This window comes from Tamandua tetradactyla, chromosome 7 (genome assembly GCF_023851605.1).
Source record: "Tamandua tetradactyla isolate mTamTet1 chromosome 7, mTamTet1.pri, whole genome shotgun sequence".
NCBI lineage: Eukaryota > Metazoa > Chordata > Mammalia > Pilosa > Myrmecophagidae > Tamandua > Tamandua tetradactyla.
Genome location: NC_135333.1, coordinates 172,795,558 through 172,818,946, shown reverse-complemented (window position 1 = coordinate 172,818,946; position 23,389 = coordinate 172,795,558). Strand labels below are relative to the sequence as shown.

The 23,389-nt window shown below is 43.6% G+C and overlaps 1 pseudogene; it reads left to right on the top strand.

Annotated features, from left to right (window-relative positions):
- The first annotated feature begins 3,664 nt into the window (after positions 1–3,664).
- On the top strand, positions 3,665–22,299 carry LOC143690736 (vacuolar protein sorting-associated protein 4B-like; annotated as a pseudogene).
- The last annotated feature ends 1,090 nt before the right edge of the window (positions 22,300–23,389 follow it).

Genomic DNA, 23,389 nt, shown 5'->3' with positions numbered 1-23,389 from the left:
TCGTCATGGATTTCATATACCGTCCCCACCGTCTTTTTCTGGACCATAAGACTTGTGGTCAAATTGTCTAACCACGGCCAGATAATTTGCGATGAAATAGCTAAGCACCGTGGGACAACTTCAATGACTTACGAACAGTAGGAAAAGCATATCAACTTGGGAATTATCTTGAAGAGATGAGCAAGATACTTTATATATATATACCTTTCAAGTTTGTAGTTTGTTTAAAATACACATGGGCACTTGCACAGTTTTCAATAGGCTTATTTCTAGATATCTGATGGTACTGCAAATGGCATCTTTTACAAGTTTTTATTTTCTAGTTGGTTTGTTTCTAGGAAATAGAAGTACAATTAATGTTTATATATGGACTTTGTATCCAGCAACCTTGCTGAATTCATTTACTAATTTAGATCTTAGTAATTTTAAAAACAGGATTTTGTCTTCTCCACAAGGAGTTTCATAGCCATAGTATATTAAGAAAGAAAAAAAATATTTTCCCTGAGGTGCTAAACATATGAACAAATTCTTGACTTTAATTTCCTTCCTGTCACCACCAGTACAATGTCTTGGCATTTGAATGAACCCCGGATGGAGCTCCAGGAGCCACCTAGCCCTCAGATATAGTCTCAAGGCCACATATTTAGTGTCAGCGATTGTGACACCTTACAGAATAATAAACCTGCCCTAATCCCATCTTAGTGTGACCTGAAATTATGAATACCTATGTCTGTGACTGCAGGTATACCTTATTTTCAAAGGACAATATTATTTTGCAGAATCACAGTCTTTACTGATCACTAATGCAAATAATGGATTTTTTTACACTTCCTAAAATATTTCCTCAGTGGAAAACCTCATCGAGTAAATGGTAATAACTATAAGTAAAATTTTATTCAGCTGGCTAGCTCTACCAGATACTGCAGTCATAAAAGAAGACAGTTTTTAAGATAAAAGAGGCCCTAGAGATAATCCAGTAAACTTCTTTTTACAAAGGAGGAAATAAATTTTAAAAAGTGGTGATTTGCTCAGTTTCAGAACCATTTGAGCCAGAACTGCAAACCAGGTATCTCAGTTTCTGGCCCATTTCTTTCCTCTAAAGCACGCTACCCTCCATGCTCGAATTGAACTGCAGGTGGTGACTCACAGAGCTCCCAGGTCTGGAGGTAGATGTCCATATAGAAAGGGCAAGGAGACTAACATGTGTTTTGTTTTCTCTCACGTGCCAGACAGTCACTGAGGCAGTTTGTGTATAGCATGTCACTTAATCCTCTCAGAACTGTACGAGGTGCTATTCCCACTGCACAGGTGAAGAGATGGGTCCAGATCAAATGTCCAGAGAACAGGGACTGGAGCCAGAGCTGCTCAACTGCAAACTGCACCCTTTCCCTCCTCAGAAGAGGAGACCAGAGTTTTACAAAATGTTTTATTTTTTAAATAGTCAAAGAATGACCAGAACCACAGCATGCCATGAAGGTGCCTGCACGCCTACTTTTTAAAATGTTTGGGTCAGTTGGAGATGTGAAAGAAGGTTTGAGAATTCTGAGCTTGGGTCCCACCTGCTTCTCACTGAACACGCTCTTCACCCGAGGGTCCCACCAGGCCCCCGACGCAACCACGGCAATGTGACAGCACTTGCTTAGATGTGTATGTCCTGTTTTGATTACTTATAAATGTATAGTTATCCTGTACACCAAGATTAAAAATCCGGCTTGCCAAATTGTCCCTCCACCCAAATGTTATATTTAGGAAACATAAAATCTCATTGGCACTCCATAAACCATCTTCTCATTCTACATGAATTAAATGACTCAATTAATAAAAGACTCCCCTCAAGAATCTGAGATTCCAAAGTATGAGGATTAGGGCGCATGGGTGGTTCAGTGGTAGAATGCTCACCTCCACGTGGGAGACCTGGGTTCGATTCCTGGACCATGTAACAGCCCCCCCCCCAAAAAAATGTATGAGAATTAAAAAAAAGTTACAGAATCATATCTGTAGAACACTGAGAGAGAACCGCCTTACTCATTCATTCACACAGTTATTCATGAAATTTATTGAGCGCTTTTTATGAATCAGCCTGTGACTAAGCACTGGCGAGACCTAAATAGATAAGAAGACACAATCTCTGACTTCTTATAATTTGTGAATGTGCATGGAGATATGCAAGCAAACATCTCACTTATCATGACCCAAGTGATAAGTTCCAAGAGAGGATGTGCGAAGTGCTGCGGGGGAATACTGAGAAAGGGCTGGTTCAGCTACATCCGCTCGTGGAGGGGAAGAAGCAGGGTCAGGAAAGCTCTAACTGACCCCATGGAGGTGACCTTTAAATTGGACCGTGAAGCATGAGAGCTCACTGGTCATCTTTTTAACGGAGAACTGCACCTGCCTTCGCAATGTCCTCCCGACCCAACCCTGCCACCCCACCCTGTCCACACAGCCCCAGTGTGAACTTAGTAAAACAAATCGGACCACGGCCAGCGCTCCAGCGGCTTCCAGTGAAGTCCATAGTCCTTATACAGCCTTCCACACTCGACGGGATCGAGCTCGCGGCTGTCTCTCTCCTCATTCACTCCATGCCCACCTCCCCCAAGCCCCATGGCTGCAGTCCAGATACTCCGGTTTTCTGGCTGTTCGTTCATGTCTTCTTTCTGGATATCATGTCTACACCAAAATAAATCTTTAGGTTTTCAAAATCCGTGTTGAAAATGATACACCACCATAAAGTTAAATGTCAGAATGTTTCCTACATCTTGTCCCAGGGACTTTGCCCTTGTTGTACCTTCTATTTGAAAAATTCTGTCCCCAGATCACTGCAAATAGGGTTTCAATTCCTGAGAGGTCTTCCCTGATCATCTTAGCTGAAACATCCCCTCCTGACCTGCCCCATAAACATACACAGAGGCTTACTCTTTACTTCATTACCTCACCTTCCTCATCATCTTACTCAGGACCAGAATCATTTCACTCACTTTTTCTATGCCTCTTATTCTTGCAGCTTAGAATCACAGGTTCCTCGAAGTCAGGACTATGTCTATTTCACTTTTCTGTTTCCCCAAGTCCCAAAACAGTGTTTGGCAGACAAGAAGTGTTCAGCAATAAATTCTGAAGTAGAGAAGGAGTGGAGAGTTTACAGTAAGAGTTCTTAAAGACTCTTCTCTTATTCTTTAATTTTATAATCAATTTGTTGGTAACAAAAGTTTTGGGGAGAATAGAGCTAAAAATACACAAACTGTTCTATAGCAACCTCACGAGCCTTTCTTTGTCCAGATGACACCAGCTCACTGGAATGACCGAGCAGACAGGGAACACATTTCCCCCACATGGATCAGCAAAAATCTCAAAATAAATTTTGGCTTTTTCATTCTGTTTTCATTGAAATTCTTTGATTTTAACAGCCAGTTGCCCAGCCTTCCTGTAAAGCATTTTAGGACACAGAAATGATATATTTAGGAAACTGTCAAAATGTAAATTGATGCTGTCACGGTTTTCAGCAGTCAGTCTCTGTGAAGCAGTAACAACCATATCATGGCTGAGCTGTCAGGAACTCTCACCAATACTTTGTTGTGTGCCTTGTAAACCTTAAAAAGCCCGTTACTAGCTTTAAACATGACATGACAGTCTTGTAACCTTCCTATATGACCCCCAAGAAGTCATAACCATGGTGAACTTCCTCTCCACCTGCCAGCAGTCTCACAGAGCTTCCCCTAGCACTTGTCTTCGCAAGGCTCCCGGAGCCATTTATGATTCCCTTTGTGCCCACCTGCAGTTGGAGGAGGGTCTGGAGATCACCCACAAGGTGGGCAAGAGGCATCTCCAGATTCGGAGTGAAGGTCAACAACTTGAAAAATGAGTTTTGGCTTGAAAAAGCCCTCCCAATGTAGGCTTCCAGTCTCATTCACAGAAACTGGGGAATTAATAGACAGAGAGGAATTAATAGACAGAGCAGTTCATGAGAAGATCAGATTAACTAAACTATATAAAGTGGTTAGCTGAATACCTGACAAAATAATAAGTGCTCCATAAATGGAAGCAATTAGCTGTAATTGTATAATATCTCTATCATATCATTTAACCCATGGTGTTTAAAATCTGCTTATATGAATGTCAGGGGATTGATTTCTGCAGCATCAGAAATTACCAAAGTGCCTGAAATATGTTCATCCCTCCATTTATGTGCCCTGATCCAATCTGGTTCAGAGGACAGCACATTGACTTCTGGGTTCCCTTCTAAAATAACCAGCTGTGAAACACTGGGCAACTCTGCTTGGCCTACCAGGCCCCCCAGTTCCCACTCATAAGAGGAAGAGGTTGGGTTTTCTGGTCTCTAAGGCCCTTTCCAGTTCTAACATTCCATGGCTCTACAAAAGCTGTGCATGTTAAGTTAAGGAGGATTATTAGGAAATGTTGGAGCCAAATTCCATTCCCATTTGATTGTCCTGGCCACATCCTTTACAATGATGAGTTATCCAAGCTGATTACTAAGTAATCCACGTGCTGTTTGGACATTATTAAGATTCCACCCTCACTTCTCAGAATTTATTCTGATGCAGCAAACATTCTGGAAGATGGTGATGGATATGAACTAAATTTTACCTTGGCCACTTTGCCCTGCTCTGCTTCCTAGCAGCCTAAGCATATAGATCAAGATAAACTGAGGCGCTCAGTTTAGCAAGTAATTGTTTAATTCAGTTCAGCAAACAAGTGTGCATGTCAGGTACTAGTTAGATTCTATAGATAGGGAGGTAGACGAGAAAAGTTAAAATCCATTATGATTTAATAATGTCATCTACAAAACTGATACTCATTCATAGCCAAGTTGAACATTTTTTTTTCAGATAACGACAATTAGATGCAAAGATCCAAGGCCAAGCCAGTTAAGTCCTAAAATGAGTAAAACACAAGAAATGCAGGTCTCCTGGGTTCCAGATGGCCACATGTGTAAATAATTAGCACAGAACCTAGAATTTGATAAAGTTATTTTCCTTCTTCACTTTGTTCAAGTTGACACCTGGAAGCCATCTGGATTCTCTCTCACTTCTCTGTAATTGTCAAGTCTGCCTTATTAATATTGCTGGAACTTAGCCACTGCTCTCCATTCCAACCTAAAATGAACTTTAAGCTTCTACTTAAGCTCTCTGAATTAAGCTCCTAACTTTCTCATATTGCCAGTTCTGCCCCCACTAGTCCATCATCCACGTTGAGGCCAGAAAGATTCTTCTACAGTTTGGATTTTGTCATTCCTATTTCACAGCCTTAGACCAGAGATCATGAGACGGGAACAGAGTCTAAAGATCATAAGAGAGACAACAATCAGTAATTGGTGACTGAGTACATCTAGGAAGGCAAAAGTGATAGAGAAGGAGTCAAAATGGCTCATTGAATCGCATTTACAACTTCATTGAATGTATGGGTGATGGGCCACCAGAAGGAGAAGAATGCAGAAGCGGGGGCAGGATTGGTGAGGATGGTCTGGTGAAAGTTATGGCACATGCCCAGGATTTAGGCTCTCATTCCCCTAGTGCTTATGGTTCAGAACGGATACTCTCCCCAGAAATTACCTTCAGCAATTGTGCCAGTGCTTTCCTTTCAGCTCACAACAATGCCTGCAAGTGAACACCTTTTGACCAAGTGGTGGAGAAAAATGCCACGTTACATTCATGTATGGGTCAACATGGCATACAGGTGCAACCAAAAACGGTTGCGGCTGGATTATAGCCCTATTCAGGTATCACCCTAAAAGATAATGGGGAAGGAAATTTTCCCCAATAGGAAGAATTTCAAGTGGTCCATCTGATTACCCACTTTTTGTGTGGAAATAGAGGTGGCCTGAGTACAGGTTATGTATGGATTCGTGGGCAGTACTAAATGATTTAACTGGCTGGCCCAATGTCTGAAAGGAGAAAACCTAGAAGATAAAGGACAATGAGGTCTGGAGAAGAGGTATATGGATTGATCTGTGAACAAATACATAGAGAACAATTTTGTATCATAGGTTAAGATCCACCAGAGGATTCACAATGAAACAGACACTAAACAACTAAGTAGCAGAATGATTAAGTCAGTTGGCATAAGTCATCAACCACTCCAGTGATGGTGCAATAAACACATGGACAAGAGTATCCACGGTGGTGGGTATAGAAGTTATATGTAGGCCAACAGCATGGACTCCCACTCTTCCAGGCAGATCTAGCTACTGCCATTGCCAAATGTCCAATCTGGAAACAGCAAAGGACCAACATGATGCCATCTCCTAAGGAAACAGCCAGCCAGTTAGTGGCAAGTCAACTACATTGGACTCCTTCCACCCTGGAAAAGGCAGAAATTCATTTTGGCCAGAATTGACACATATTCCAAGTATGGGTTTCCATTTCCTACTCACAAAGCCTCTATCAGCATCACTATCAGAGGTCTCAAAGAGTTTCATCCACCGCCAGGGGATGTTCATAATATCATACTAGACAAAATAGCCCAGTGAGCAGTAGAGGAGGTGTGGCAGTGGTCAAATGACCGTGAGATCCGCTGGTTCCGTCACGTATTTCACCACTCAGAACCTGCCAGCCAGATAGAGCAATGGAAAGCTTTTTGAATGTGCCACAGAGAAACCAGCTTGGAGGTGAGCATGTGGAGGTGGATTGCCATCCTCCAGTACAAAGTGTCCATCTTAAAGAAAAAAACAATTTATATGGTGCTGTGTTTCCATTAGATGGAACACACGGATCTAGGAGCCAAGAGGTGGAAGAAGGAGTAATCCTGTTTACCATTATCCCCAGTGACCTGGGTCAGGAATTTGGCTTTCCAACCCTCCAATTTTAGACCCCACAGGGCTAAAAATGTTCATTCCTAAAGGCAGAAAGCTCCCACTGGGGGATACAGCATGAATCCCAATAAAATGTAAAATTAAGGCTGCCTCCCAGTCACATTAGTCTCCTCGTGACAAAAGAGCTGCAGTCAAGGAAGAGAGTCACCACACTGTCAGGGAAAATTGTCCTGATCACAAAGAAGAGGAAGGGCTTGGGTTATACAGAGGGACAACGAAGAATAGATTTGGTGCCCACTTGATCCACTAGGGCATCTCTTGGTACCTCCCTACCCAATTTTGTCATTAAATGGATAGGGAAAGCAGCAAGGGCCTGAAAAGGGTGTGGTGAACAGATCCCTCGGAGAAGGTGGTCTGAATTATGTGCCCAGGTAAGCCACCCAGACCAGCAAACGTGCTAAGTGAGGGGAATCCAGAATGGATAGAAGAGGAGGGACGTGATAAGCATCGATTGAAGCACGAAGACCATCTGCAGCAGCGACATTTATAATGTCACTCAACTGACCTTGCTCTTGGAGGTTTCTCCAGGAAAAGAAGTCAACTGGAATCCTGGCAGGAGCTATGTCCACGTGAGAAGAACTTCGTATGAGAATGGAGAGGCTATCTGGTATCTCAAGGGGTGGGCTACACGGTGACCTACCCAGAAACCCCTCAGTACTGAGCCACTCACTCCCTCGGCTACCAGGAGTGTTACTGCTTCTCAGAAATTGATGACTCCCAAGGAACAACCTGCAGCTGAAGGGAGTTGCCTCAGTGCTAACTATTCTCCTCTAGAGGCAAAATTAATGTTGGACCTGAATTGACTCAAAATAAAATGAATTTTATAAGTAAACTCTAATAAATATTTTTGAAGAATTATTTCTAGAAAGTGTAAAATAAATAAAAGAATAGCATCCAAAACCACAAGATTTTATCAAACAAAATGAGCATAAATGAAACAAGAGCAGGTGGATATAAAAAGTAAATATCTTGAAGTTTTTGTAAAGTGTTGAAATAGTCAATAAATAGGAAGAAGAAAACTAGCTTGCACATGTTAAAGAGAAAGATTAGCGATAATGAGGATGTTACAAGGACTTCCCCATGAGGCAAACATAGAAATATAGATATTAAATAGAAGAGTAGTTTGCTGGGGAAACCTACTCCTTTTCTCCTCGTGCTTGTTTGGGTCCAGGTGTTTGTTATGTCTTTCACTTGTGTTTGTGGGCAAGTGTTTGATGTTTCTATCTTGCGAGAGACCTCAGGCAACTGGGGAAGGCGTTAAATCTCAACCAGTCCTAGCTGCTTGTCAAGTCACAAACATTGCTCATTAGCAGGGCCCCTTCCTTGGAGTGTATAAAAGCTCGGTACTCAAGCTGTGCATGTGTCCTTCATGCCTGGGTCAAAGCAGTACATGGGGAACTGCCCTTCACCTACCGAGACCCCTCTCCAGGGGACCAGACATGATGGGATCTTCCCCCTCCTCTTTTAGACCCTTTGTGCTGTGTGCGTCATAAAGCAGTCACCGGCTGAAAGTCTCTGCTGTGTCCCAGCCCATGTTCCCATGACATACCATAAAGCGACTCGCTCCACAGGATTTGGGTAGGGTTGCTTGGGGAAGTGTGAAGTGGCTTGATTTTTGATGGTTCTTTTCCTCACTCTTGCATTCCTTTTATGATATGGTTCCGTCAGTTAAGTTGAAGGATCACTCTGCCACCACCATCGGTACAGGCACTGACCTGAGGCTGGGCCCTAGGGCATGCATGTCCATCCTTTGGAGGAAGGATGGTGATAGGATCCCTCCATGAATGCCAGAAGTGGGCTAACCGGCTCCCCACTGAGGTCAATGCGGTTGGGGCCCTACCACCTGTGCAGACTCCTCTGGCTCGTGGCTTCCTGTATCTGTCATGTTCTAGAACCATCTCTGCACCCATACCACCACACTGACCTTGAGTTATGGTGAGGCTGGCCACTGTTCACATCCAGTATTCTATTAGGAAGGGCCCTGAATGGGGCAACAAGCTGAGTCTCCCCCTCACCCAGGCCTTCCTCTGGGAGCTGTGACTGGGTGAGATTATTGCACCCTCCCCCTCAGACCCCCCTCTTCCTGAGCTAGGTTTTTGTGGCTACCAGAGCAAGGGACCCTGAGAGACACTATAGACAGGCGCTTCCTTGGACAGCTTGGGAAAACATAAATCAGAAGGAGGGCCATGGTTCTACCCCTGCTTGACTCCCCACAGTCCCCAGATATGGTCAGTAGAGGAGGAAGACTCTTCAGATACCCCATTTCTCCCTTCAGCCTGACTGAGTGAATAGCCTCATCCCTGGAAAGGACATTTTTTTTTTCTTTTTTTGCATGGGCAGCCTCTGGGAATTGAACCCAGTTCTCCAGCATGACGGGTGAGAATTCTGCCACTGAGCTACCAGTGCACCGCCCTGGAAAGCCCTTTCAAAAAATGTCTTTATTTGAGAAGCTGTGGGTTTGCAGAAGCATTGTGCATAGACTGCAGGATGCCCATCTATGCTCCTGTTATTAACTCTCTGCATCGGTGTGGTATGAGAAGGGCCTCTCCACCCAGACCTGTCCGTACTGAAAGTGGACTAGGAGCAGGGCCAAGGGCCTCATTCGCCCTCCTGGGGAATCTGCCCCAGTGCCTGCACAATGTAGGGACAGTGGACAAACCTTTAGATGCAGACCCCCAGGTCACTGTCGTGCTGGGAGATGCAGATGGGAAGGGACGAATATCAGCCTCAAGAGGCTTGGGTATTCCACACAGGGCTGGGGACAGGAGGCTGCTGCTACCTGTGGGACGGTCCCTTTGGCCCCTTGGCCTTCTTGTTCCTACAGGGGTGCGTGATAAAGATTCACATCCTGCACCACTGCACATCCTAGTGGCGGCTGCAGGGATAACTTCCCCATTCCAGAGGATTCTGGCCCCTTTGAGAGGCAACATCTGGCTATTCCACCTTGATGGAAACAGACAGCATTACTGAGAGCACCAAGACCCCTTGAAACCAGAAATACACATTGTGTCCTGGGTCCTGGGCCATCAGAACACTCACCCAGGCAGTGCCCAATAACAGCATCAACAAATGGAAGCCGTAGGTTCAGGATCATGCTAGCCCAGGCCCCCAAGAAGTGACATGCTTGCATGAGTGGGTAGCGAAGTCCCTCTCAGCAATGACCAATTGCAATACCAGATAAAGGCCCTTCTCTCCCTGCATTGACATCTTGGGGACCCCGACTCAAGGATGCCCCACCAAATGCTCAACACTGGTTCCCTGACTGATTGGTCAAGCTGAAGCCATTGGTGTCTCCTGGGCAGCAACTGCTGTTCCTCTTGCCTTCCGCAGACTGTGTACCATCTCTGGCACCTGGAAAAGTGCCCAGTGGGTCAAACTGCTAGTGGTCCTCTTAGCCCTGGGCCATCTTTAACCAAGTGCCTGTGCTTATCTGTTTCCTGACTCATGGGCCACCATCAGTGGCTTGGTGTCTTGTCAGATTCATGGAGTGAACACATTGGGGAATCAAGATCTCCCCAGTGTGAGGAAGGGACCCTCGGAGACAATCAGCAGCACAGAAGCCCCACCAATGCTACCCATGTGGATGGCATGGCAAAGGCCCAAACCATGATGCGCATCATTGGAATGACAAGCTGATGAAGGAGGCACCAAGCTTCCCTGATGAGTCTGGAGGTCCTTCTGGCAAAGAACGAGCCCTGCCCAGAAGATGAGGATAACGAACTTACCTTCAGTGGCATTACATCCACGAGATAGCTGAGCTTCCCAGCTGCCTCTGCTGCTGGGTGACTCCACCATCAAATGGACATGGAAATTCCAACACCATGAAATCATGGGCCCAGGGACACAGACTACTTATTTCATTAAAAGAAATGTATCAATTCTCTTTATCAATATGAGAGATGCTAACTCCAAGTCAGGACTCAAAAACAGCATTTAGGGGCCACACCAGGTCACTCATGGTAGCTGAACTACATCAACCTTCTCCCTCCGTCCCAAGGTGTGTCTGATGTCTTGCTCATAGTAGCTGCCTCCTTAGGTTATGGCCTTGCCTGTCCACTTCACCACGTGGACAACTCTGCCACCCCTTGGGTGCCCAGAGGACTCCTCAGACCAAGGATCTCACTTTTCTGAATAATCCTCCTAACAGTGAACCCAGACACAAGGAATTGGATGGGCCTTCCATGCTCTACTACCCACAGGCAGCTGGCATTGTGGAGAACTTTATGGACCACTTGAAAAAGGAGCTTTGACATTGACACCCTGAAAACTCTCCTACAGATGGACTGTCCACCTTACTCTGGCCCCACGGAAGCTGAACTCAGCTGTTCCCTAGAAAGGAAACATGGCTTTATCCCATTTTAGCACAGGGTGGGGGAGGAAGCCCGTGCTTTGTTGTATGTCTGCCCTTATAAGTGACAAGATGAGAAATGACCCCAAAACAGGGACAAAGGACACATCACTTTGGGCTTGCTTTTTCAGCCATGGTGAGAAGATCCTGCTTTTTGCCCCTTTATGCCCTCCACACAATTCCCAAGATGGTGGGAAGTCAGGACTGCCAGGCAGGGGGACAGGATGACAGGAGTGGGCCTAGAAGCGCTTGATGCCCGTAGGGTGACAATCCAGTGGGTGGGACCCGATGGACAACACCGACCCTTATCTGGGCCCCAGTCCCCTCAGGAATGATCACGGAACACCTTTAAGGAGTCCTAGCAATTCTCCTCTGTCAGGAAGAGGCAGAAGTGGTCTGGAAGATATGGGTAAGGTACAGATCAAAAGGAACAAGGAGAGGTTGCCGCTCAAGGCAAGGTGCAGACAGACTGGCTCACCTTAAAGGGAAGAGGTAAGTTACTGCAGATAGGAAGAGACGTCGTAGTCTATGGGAGTTGGTGGCTGGCCACCCACTGGGAGTGGCTGCTGCCCCCCACCGCCCCCACTCGTTACTGCAGGTTTGGCACAGCGGCAACCCGGAAGGAAACGCCGTGGACCCACTGACCTGTGCAGTGGGCGTGGCTGATGGCTGGCCCTGCCATCTGAGCCCTCACCCCCTCTCCATCTTGCCCAGTCTGAAAGCATCACCCAGGGAGCTGACTTGTCCTGCCTCGCACAGGTGCTAACATCAGGAAGTCCCCCATTTATGCCCGTGACAAAGAAAATACTCAATTTGAACAGTTTAAGTATAGCAAAGTATAGACCCAATATAATTTAAGAATACTGATGCAAAAAGGTCCAAGTAAAACAACGAGCAAATCAAATGCATCTTATTTTAAAGAATATGTACAAAATACAAACAAGTGAGGCACATCATCAAAATATAAGAATGGTTCAATATTAGAAAAATATTGCTGTAATGCATCATAGTATAATTAAAATGCAAAAAAATATGATTATTTCCAGAGGGAAAAACATGATAAACTTGAACAATTATTCATGGTAAAAACTTAGGAAACAAGAGTAAAATGAAACTTCCTTAAATTAATAAAGAATATAAAATAAGTTTCAATGGTAAAACTTTAGAGGTAGATCTATCGAAGTCAGGAATGAATCAAAAATATCTCTAAATGTAGCCAAATCAATACGGCCAAGAAAAAAAGTAACAAGATCTCATACAGATTTTGGTACCTGAAAATGATGTAACCTGTAACGATGAAATGTAAAACCTGAAATGATGGTACCTGTAACAAATACCTAAAAATCCTTTTTTTTTATGTCTCTGTTACAATAGGCCCTTAAATACGTATAGATTCTGCCAATACATTAAAGACTCTGCCAATGAGGGCTCAGGAGGAAGTGAGGCCCGTGGTAGGGAAAAGCTGCATCATCCCAGAAAATGTGCATATCATCATAAACAAAATGTTGGGAGAACTATGGACGTTGAAGGTACTTCTGGTAAAATCTCATAAGGAAACAAGGAACATGTTAATGGAAACTGGAGCAAAGATGATCCTTGTGATATGGTGTAGAAAACATCACTGAACTGTACGTTATAAACTCGGATAGCTGAGGAGGCTTCCAGGAAAAGCGTTGAAGGTGCAGGCTGGTTTCTCCTTGCTGCTTATAGTAAAGTGTGAGAAGAAAAGAGATAAATTGAGGGAAGAAGTGTTAAACAAAAATGAAACCAGACCTTGTTGATTTGAGAAATTCTCAGCCTTTCCAGATCGCAAAAGAAGCCCAAATTAGGAGACTTACTTTTAGGAAATCATGCTCTGAAAGGAAAGCTGAGGTTGTGGCTGGACAACCATTGGCTGACACCTTGAAAGAATCAAAGTTCGGAGTATTTCCTCACACAGAGGGCTCTTTGGAGCACGTGGTTCCTGGGTCCACCCAACTACATCAACAGAAGCAAGGCATTGAGGAGAGATCCGGGAAAGATCTGTGGGAGCTCCTCTTGTCTGCTGGTGTGAAAACCCGTGACACATGGGAGGCTCACAGGGTTTTTGAGGAGATTGTATCAGAAACACTGCCAATCTAGACTGGAAGTGCCAGGGAGCAGACACGATGAAAGAAGGCTGTTAGACTCCAAATTTCTGCAGATGGGAAAAGGCTGACAAAACCACACATCTTCAAATGTGTGCCAGCTGCCCTGAAGGAAGAAGGCAGGGCCACTCTCAGGGTACAGCCTGGTCCCAGGGGACAGAGCCACCAGCCCAGAAAAAGAGGCCCGGCCACTGGTGCAGGGGGCACAGCTGCGAGTCCAGAGGGCAAGTCGCAGCCTGAAAGCTAGTGGCGTTTGCCCTGTAGTAAGTGCTTGGGGCTGATGACTCTTTCTTTTTTCCATTTCTCTTCTTTTGGAATGGACATGTCTCTGTTGCAATATGCCCATTCCATCATTATATTTGGGGAACAGATAACTTATTTTCTAGTTTCACAGGTCCAGGGATGGAGAGAAAATTTTCCCCAGGGTGAGTCACACTCAAAGTTGTACCCATATGTCATTTATTTTTCTGGTATCTGCGACCTTCTGTTAGCTTTGAGATTTTCTTTCATCCTTAAACTCTGCTACATTAGTTCCAGCTTTAATTTGAATCGAAGGGGTAAACTGAAGTGTATCATCACCATTTTTAGAGTCTAGAGAGCAATCAAAAGCATGCGAGAAGTGTGCAGAATTTGAAAACTGGAAATCTTTGGTCAAAATATCAATATTCTTATTCAATACTTTCAGTATTTTCATTCTTTCTTCTTATATAAGGCACAGAAAGCACAAGCCACAAAAGAAAAAAATTGATAAGGGAGAATATAAGCCACAGACTGGAAAAAACACGTATCTGACCAAAACATGTTGAAAAAGTATAAAGAACTCTTATAATAAAATAATTAGAAGATAAACAATCCAATTAAATATAGGCAAAAAATTCCAGCGGACACTTCACATGAAATGATAAATGAATTGCCAATAAGCACATGAAAATATGCTCCACTTCCTTAGTCAATAGGGAAACACAAATTAAAACCACAATGAGATACCATCGCACACCCATCATAAAAACAAATTTCAAAAGACTTACAAAAACAAATGTTGGCAAGGATGTGAAGCAACTGGAAGTTTCATGAATTGCTGGTGGGAAAGCAAAATGGCACAGCCACTTTGGCAGTCTGGCAAGTTCTTCTAAAGTTACACTTACCATATGACCCAAAATTTCACTTCTAGACATGAGTCTCAAAGTAACATACGGTATGAAAGAAGTCAAACATGAAAGAGTATATACTGGATGGTTTATGGTTTCATTTTTATAAAGCAGGGGTCAGCAAACTTCTTCTGTAAAGGACCAAATAGTAAATATTTTCAACTTTATGAGCCATACAGTCTCTGTTGCAACAACCCAACTCTGCTAAGATAGTGCAAATGAAGACGTAGACGATCCATAATGAATGGGTATGGCTGGGTTTGACCTGTAGTGGGTCAGATTTGGCCTGTGGGCTGTAGTTTGCTGAACCCTGCTCTAAAAAAGTTAAATATACAGTGACAGAAAGCAGATTAGTGGTTTTTGAGGCTGGGCCTGTGGTGTGGGCTAGACTGTGAAAGGGCACAAGGAAATCTTTGGGGTGATGGAAATTTCCTATGACTTGATCTCGGCGTTGGTTCTGGAAGCACACTCATTTGTCAAGGCCCATGGGCTGGAGGAGAGTCCAGAGGCCGGTGGCGCTGGGTGTGGTCACCCACGTCGTAGAAGGAAAGGAGGCACTCAGGCTCGCCCCCACCCTACTTGGGGCCACACGGGGTGAGATCTGGCGTCGCTCCCCTCAGCCCGCTCCTCTCTCAGTCCTCGGACTTCTCCTGTGGCCCCCATTTCACCTAGCCTCCAGAGGGCAAGAATCCCACTAATACAGCTGGGAACTACGAGGCAGGATTTTAACCCTATCAACATGCTGCACAGTATTTCCTCCAGATGGTTAAACTGAGGCACAGGGGGATAAAGCCAAGCAAAGTCTCAGGGTAAAGTGTAGCAGAAGAACTAAAGGAGCACTTGAAAAAGAAAAAGAAAAAAACCACAGAAGCCAGTGAAAGAGGGACAACTGAGTCTAGCAGGTGAGACAGGATGACAGCGACGGGAAAGAGAACCCTGTGACCTTCACAAATAAACTACAGGATCCACTCAAGGTACTATTGCTGTAGGCAACCGAATGTAGATTGGAGTTATGTGGCTGGCCGAGAGGAAGCCAAAGAAGCACCTAAGGAGGCTGGGATAGTGCCTGTTAAATTTTCTCAACTTTTTATGGGCAAGAGAACATCTTGGTGAGGCATTCTATCATTTGGACAACCTGGAATAGAAAAATCCTATTTAGCTAAAGCTGTAGTGGCAGAAACAAATAATTCAACATTTTTCCCCTGATATTTTTTCCTGATTTTGTTTCTAAGTGGTCAGGTGAAAGTGAAAAGTTAGTTAAGATTTTATCCCAACTTGCCAGGGAGAACAAACCTTCCATTTTCAGCATTAATGAAACTGATTCTCCGTGGTTCAAGAAGTGAAATGAAGTGAAGCTGCCTGCAGAACTGAGGGACTTCCTGGTTCAAACACAAGGGGTTGGTGTGGACAACCTGAAATTTTGGTTCTGGAAGCTGCAAACATATACTGGGTCCTGGATTCTGCCATTAGGTGAAGATTTGAGAAAGGAATTTGTATTTCTTTGTCTGTGGCCCATGCCCAAAGTTGAAATTGCACTGAGGGATCACTCTAAAGAGTCTAAAGGAAACAGACCTCTGAGAACTTGGGAAGAAGACTGGAGACTACCCAGGGCGGACCGAGTCGCGTTGAACACCGCACATGGGCAGCCTGTTGGTAAAGTACGGGCAGCTACTCATTTTGAAAAGCTTCCTGGACCTTGATGAGCTGACCCCAACGCGGTCGTAGAGGATCTGCTAACCCCAACCCCTCGTCCTCTGGGTGATTCTGGTGCCCCTGAGATGACACGGGTGATGTCCTGGGAACAGAATTTTGGGGTCAGTTGTCTCCATATCAGACATTGCCACTGTCACTACCCAACACCAGCCTGCAGTCACTGAGCACGACTTGTTGAAAGTACAGAAGTTGACAGAAGATTTTGGCCAAGGAGGCACAAACAAAGCAGTAAGGAAGAGGTTTCCCATACGTATGCTTTCTTTCATAGATATTTTTTCCTCTCTTGGGTTCCTTTCAGATCCTTTCTAATCTCTCTTTTACCACAGGGATCTCCCTTCAGAATGCCTTCAAGTGTTTTATTGTATTTTTCCTCCAGTACCTATTAAATTGCTCCTCTTTGCAAAAATTACAGAAGAAGGAGTTATGAAGAAATGAATGACATACGAATGGCAAATAAAAGAAATGACCTAGTAAAAGAGCAGATTATATTTGATTGAAAAACAAATATTTTAAATTTTTACGAATGATGGTCTTTGCAAAGAGCATTTATCATTTTTTTTAACTAAAATGAAACAGCTTTATTTATATTTTGGAAAAAATTCTTGAACGTCATTCTTATTATTAAAGTAAAATTTATTTACTTTTTAAAAATTAGAAAAGAAGATTCTCAGGGGTGGGCCATGTATGAAGGAGCAATAGTGAGCATTACGGTCAGGTGTGAAAGATTTTCAATATGAACATGATCTCTGACAGGTTGACGTTTTTCTCTCCGTGTGGACTAAATATTTTCTCTAAAAGCTTTATATTTTAACTAAATGATACCTTTTACTGTGTTCTCTCATGGGAACGACTTTCTAAATTAGGCATTGTCTTTACTTTGAGGAAGAATGCTGTCTATTTCCACGTCTTTTTGTGGCAAGTTTGACCAGCGCAGGGGCCACATAAGTAGGTGAGTTTTAAATAATTCATGAAATGCTGTAGTGGGAAGCTTTCCTAGCAGAGGCATGGCCTCTTCTGGACTCTGGAAAGGTCCCCTCGTGTGCTGTGCGTGCATGTGTACATAGCTACGTGTGAGTGTGTCTACATAAATGTGTAAGCTATATGCATAAACTACGCATATATACAAGCTTTCTAAAATGTAGAATAGCAAGGGTCTCGTCCTTTATCTTTTAATTTCAAGGCACAGTTTATCCTGGCCCAAAATATGTCATCAATGCAATGCTCTACGAGCCTTTAGAAATGCAGAGTCTCAATAAATAATAAAATACAGGCATGTTATTTCATTATTTTAATATCTTCAAATAAATAATCTGAAGATGGGTGTTAAAGCTTTAGCACCAGCAGTAGGTTGTTCCTGGTACCCTGCATTGCCTCTCCGTGCAGATGTTTATTGGTTAGAATGAGGTCGAGTCCTCCGTCTTATAAACTTCTGCCCTGCAAATGCTCTAGAGCAACTTGCACTTTAAGGTGCAGTTGCACATTTTACATGTTATGCTTTATGGTTGCCTTTGGGTTTTCTGTGCAGATTGTTTGTATTAATGTTAAATGGAAGTCATGGATCTGAAATACACTGTCCTTATATAAAGTAAATTTATATAACCTAAAAAAAAAGCCATAGGCCATATACTTAAAATGGGTGCATTCTATTATATATAAATTAAACCTCAAAGTTAGTTATGATAAACATCATCGGCACTAAGGAGGCTCCAGCAGAGTAAGTGTGAAACCACACTGGGAAGATGCTTTCAGAATTATGGCACCAGCTCTCCAGCAGAAACCCCATCCCCATTCTTTAAAGGGCACAAATCATAAAGTAAATAAACAATTTGAGAGAGATACAACTAATGGGAGAATTCACATTCCAAGAACCAGAGATAATAGAAAAATATGAAAGGGATTATTAACATGCGTGATTAAAATGTGCAAAGAGATAAGGAATAGAAACGATAAGGCAAGGCAAAACTGTTACAAAAATGTATAAGTGGGTTTGAGTAGAAACCAAATAGAAATTTTTAAAATGGAAAATGCATTTAAACTATGCACACAATGGATGGTTTAAAAAGTGTCTAGACACAGTCAAAACAGTGCTATCCAGTTGGAAGACAGAGCTGAAGACATCATCCACAGTACATAGAGCACAGAGGAACAAAGCAGATAGAAAGCACGAAAGCTCAGTTAAAACATACAGAACAAGAGGTAAGAGGCTCCAATAAACATCCAACAAAAGCTCAATAAGGAGAGAACAGGGGAGATGGGCCAGAGGTGATTGTCAAAGCAATACTGGCTGAGAATTTTCTAGAATTGAAAAAAGATATAAAATAAAATACCTATCTCGATACATTGTAGGAAACTGCAGAGTGTCAAAGACAAAGAAAATATATTAAAAGGAGGTACAAAAGCTAAAAGATAAGTTTTCTAAAGATGAATGAGTTCTATAATTAGGCCCCCAAAAACTCAACAAGACTAAAAATTGTCAGAAAACAAAATAATAACGTCTTCAAAGTGATGAGAGAAATGATCCATGCAGGCAGAGCTCTATATTTAGCTAAACTGCCATTCAAGATTATGGGTAAAATAAAGACTGAAAAAAAATTATTATTCACAGACCCTAAGAGAAAGATTCACTGAAGTCTGTAAGAGTGAGCATTATGAAATTAAATTCAAAAGGAAGGAGTAAGAAGCAAGAAACAATGGGAAGGAAGGAAGCAAGCACTGACTGCAAAGCAAACGCCTGACCGTGCCTTGTGTGGGATGGGCCAAATGTGAAAATACTTAAAAATCTAGTAGAAATCTTTCCTCCAAATGGATAGCTATTGTTTATTAAATAAATCATGTTCCTGATATAAGTGAAATGTCATCTTTTTTGTATATTAAATTCCTATATAAACCATTTATTTTGGACTTCCTATTATCTTCCCAAGGGAGCTATTTCCCTTGTCCCAAACGAGTATCACAATATTTTCTTTCTTTTAACAGTTATTGTTTTTAAACCATTTTAGGTTTACAGAAAATCATACTGAAGTGCATGGAAACTGTAATATTTTTATTGCAGTAGCACTATAACCTGTTTTTTAAAATCCATTTGTGAATGCGACCCTTTCTTATTTCTTCCAAAAATTTCTTGCTCACTTTCATGTTCTACACCAGGAATTGACAAACTTTTTTGGTAAAGAGACAGATAGTAAATATTTTAGGCTTTGATCAACTGCAAATGAATAGGTGTGGCTGTGTAATGATAAAGCCTTATTTACAAAGACAGGCAGCAAGTTGGATTTGCCTGGTAAGCAGTAACTACCAACCTCTGTTCTAAACCATTCCATGCCTCTACTTTGTTTTCACTACTAAACTGGCTCAGACATTTCCCTCTTGGATTCTGCCTTTGAGACTTATTGCTCCAAATTTCCATCAGTTCTTTTCCTATCACCTTGGATATCTCACCACTGTAATACCATCCTAGCACTTTTGAAGTCTATACATGGGACTTTTCCCCAGGTGAAAACAGGGACTCTCCCTCCTTCATCTTTATGACTCTAGATCTAATAGAGTGCTTAGTACAGAGTAGGTGTTCAATGAACAGTCAGAAGAAGGCGGGGTAGGAGAAATTTGGAATCTATTCTAACTCTTGGTAGACACCGTGGAACCATACTTCCTGAGATTTATGCAGTAAATTAGTGACAAAATGGAGACAAAAGTAAAAAGGTGATTGGCATACAGAGAAATAAATATAGGGTTGGAGTTAGCACAGAAGCTCTATTGGAGCTTATGATTGGCAGATGGGAGTCAGAGAGCAAACTGTGCCTAAGCAGAGACCTGAAGGGTGAGTAGGTATTAGCCAGGCAAAGGGGACAGAGAGAAGGGAGAATGTTGTAGAGAGAAGAGAAGGCATGGACAAAGGTGAGAGCATTGCCGGAACTCCAGTGGTTCAAGAGGGCTGGGAGACAGTAGCAGGGGATTGTGCAAATGATAAGCTCAGGGGAAGGAAAGAATAAGAAATGAGAGTAATTGAAATTTAGACTTGGAGGCAAAATCCTTCATCTAACAAAGATTTACCAGGCTGAGGAAACAAAGCTCTGGATGTAATAAAGGGGATGGCTGGATCCCAGCAAAGATAAGTGCTAGAGTCTTGGTCAAAATGTGATTAACCCAAAGCAAGGGGGTGGGAAGCAGTTTTGGTGTAGGGGACTGGGGAAAGAAAAGCCAGCTGGCCCATCAGGAGCATCTTCTCACAGCTGAAATGGGAACAGAGGGAGCAGCACACACCCAGGGGCCTGCCTGCCAAGCAGTCCTCAGTGTGGGATTCTCTTGTTTCTGCTCAGACTCTCCGGATCAAACGCACAGCAGCAGCACGATGTGCTCTCCGGGGTAGAGCAGTTTTCGGCAGTTGGAAAGACAGGGTGGAACTGGAACATCTGCTCTGTGAAGCCACTTGAAAAGTAATCCTCTAACTGCTTGGGGAAAACATCTGGGCTGCACACCCCAGACCACCAGTGGTGCCGTAAGTGGAAAAATGTTGGGGGAATTGATGAGGAAGGAGGAAGAGTGGGTGCAGAGGGAGTGGTGAGCTAGAGAGGGATGGCGTGTCTCAGGAAGGTGGCGTGGTCCCTCCGGAGAGAGCAGCCTCTTGGGGATGCTCACATGTGCACAAAGGGCAGATGGAATGTTCACCCACTGAGCTCAATGAAAGGCTCCCTTGGTCCATGCCCCTTGGAAGGCGATCCCCAACCCCCAGTCTGCAGAATGCTAACACAGCATGGACAACTACCATGATAAGGGAAGAATGAAGCTTCTAGAAACATCATTCACTTTCAGGAAGTGCATGAGGAAGAAAGGAGCCAGAGCACTATTTGAGATGAATAAGCAGAGCTCCCTCAACTCAGCATGTTTCCCATTTGTCAGCCTCCATCTTCAGTCAACCTTCCATTTGGGGAATGCAACATTGTTGCTCAAGGTGGATTAGAACCTTAGAAATTCTTAAGAGGTTTTCTTCAGTTCATCTACCCACAAGTGCTTGTTGAGTTTCCACCGGTTCATAGAAATCTGCAAGACTAAAGCAAATGAAGAGAAATAATTCTTAGCAATTGGAAGTAGATAGAGTTTTTCAACTCTCAGAAAGCTGGGAATTGAGGAAAATGACATCAAAGAAGTAAAAATAATGTCAATAATGATGTGACTGGTAAGGGTAGATCCTGGACTGGGCAGCCTTTGTGATCTAATCCTGATGTTCTTTCTAGTAACCCATGTTTTCCTCCTTTTGAGAAGAGGGAAAAAAGAAAAAGTCCTTTTTTAGTAGAAAGGTAAGGTCACAATGCGGAGAATAAAGAGAGATATTACAAAGCCAAGTCTTGAACAAAGCGTTTGCTTCCAACCACATGACTGTTAGATGCTAGCAAAAGAGAGAGGTCAATGGAGAGAAGAAAAGGGAGAAAAGATTCTTCTCGGGGAAAGGAATCTGGATGAGGAGGACTATGGTTTTCTCTCCATCTGATGTAACTTTGGCCAGACACATCTTTGTGCTCCAATGTCTCATTCCTGGGGCTCCCAGGTGGGACAAAAAGACACCTCCATACAGCGGAAACCTGGTGCCATTCTGGGAAGTAATGGCTGCAAAAGACAATAACTGAAAGACATAGGGATATATTTACTGAATAATGCAAGGATTGGTTCCAGTTCTTTATGTTTTCCGAACCACCTCTAAAGTGGGTGTTCTCACCATCAATTTATAAAAGAGGAAACTGAGGCTCAGATAAGTCATGCATCTAGGAAGTAAAAAGGGGAAGCTAGAAGGTGCTTTCCAACCCCCTCATGTCACAGATGCTTTGTGTGATGGGGGTCCAAGACTCCCCTACTGGAGTTCATCGCATGTGGCTTCTTACTACAGAAATGCAGGCCCCAGTCACAGCACAACAGGTGAGCCACACCCTGTTTCTCTACCTAACTTTTTGTGTTGAACAAATCAGGCTTAAATCAACCAAAAAAAGGTAGCAGAAGCAGACAGGTCCTGAAAGGGTAACCTGGCGTATATGTGAACTTGGTCAGGCATTGCTCTCTTCACTGCAGCTGATGGTACAGACTAGAGGGGATGGAGAAGTCTGGAAGGAGAGCAGTGAGGTGAGAGGACAGGTCGATCGGTGGGAGCTGTGAGGGAACGCAGGTAGAATAACGTCCTGAAGGAAAAGTGACAAAGGACAGGTGGTGGGTCAGCAAAGCCACGGGCATCAGAGAGGTGCATGCAAAGCACGGCATGTTCTGACCCACAGAGGAAACTGCTGCAGGGGGTTGTGGGGGGCAGGCAGGTCTGTGCACTTGAACGTGTGTGATGAAAGAAAGGGGCTTCTGTCTCAGCAGGCACAGCTTCAAAGGAGACATATCTGGAACATGGAAGTAGGAGAATCAGGAAAATGCAAGGCCAGACTATGCTAGGAAACTTGGGCAAACAGGCAGAGAGAGCTGGAACTGGGGAGGAGAGGTCCACCCAGGGACCAGGAGTGTAGTTCTTGGAAGGCACTGGCAAACAATGCGAGGCCTGCAGCAGTGGATGGGTTAGCAAGGACGGCTCCCACACAGAAACAATACAGGAATTCAGCTCCCAAAATGGCGGCACATGCGGGCCTCATTACATGACATTAACCCATTCCTAAAAAACTCCACATGAGTGGGAGCTCTAAAGGGCCAAAAGGGAACTATTTGGAGCTTTGTGGGCCAAGTGGTCTCCCATGTGACATCTCAGCTTTGTCTTGGTGGCCTGCAGGCAGCCACGGGCAATGCACAAAGGCATTGTTTTCAAGAGGAGAAGGTTCTCTAACACCCACAAAAATGGCTCGGGATCCTCAGATCCATAGAGTCTGAGGTTTTTAAACTTTTCCAAGTTTTAAAAATCCTGGCTTAAGTAAACTTTTGTTCCAAGAGCACGCCTTTGATTTGTCACTGATAAAATGACTGTTTTCTATATAAGTAGTAAGAGGCTTTTTTTTCAAGGCTACCCTTGAAGGAAAAGAACAATGAAAACTTCTACTGTTACCCAAGGATCCCCAGAGTCCCTGTGGCCATGTTTGGAAAACTGCACTGACCTAAGTTATTTCCATCCTTCCCCTTTGGGGGCCTAGGAGAGGGGGTGGGGATGCACAAAACATAAGACCGGCTTTTGTCACCATGGGAAGCATAGGGCTTGAGCTCTGTATGCCAACAGGAGGGTCCCAAAGCTTTCCATTTATTGTTCATAGTTGTTTTAACC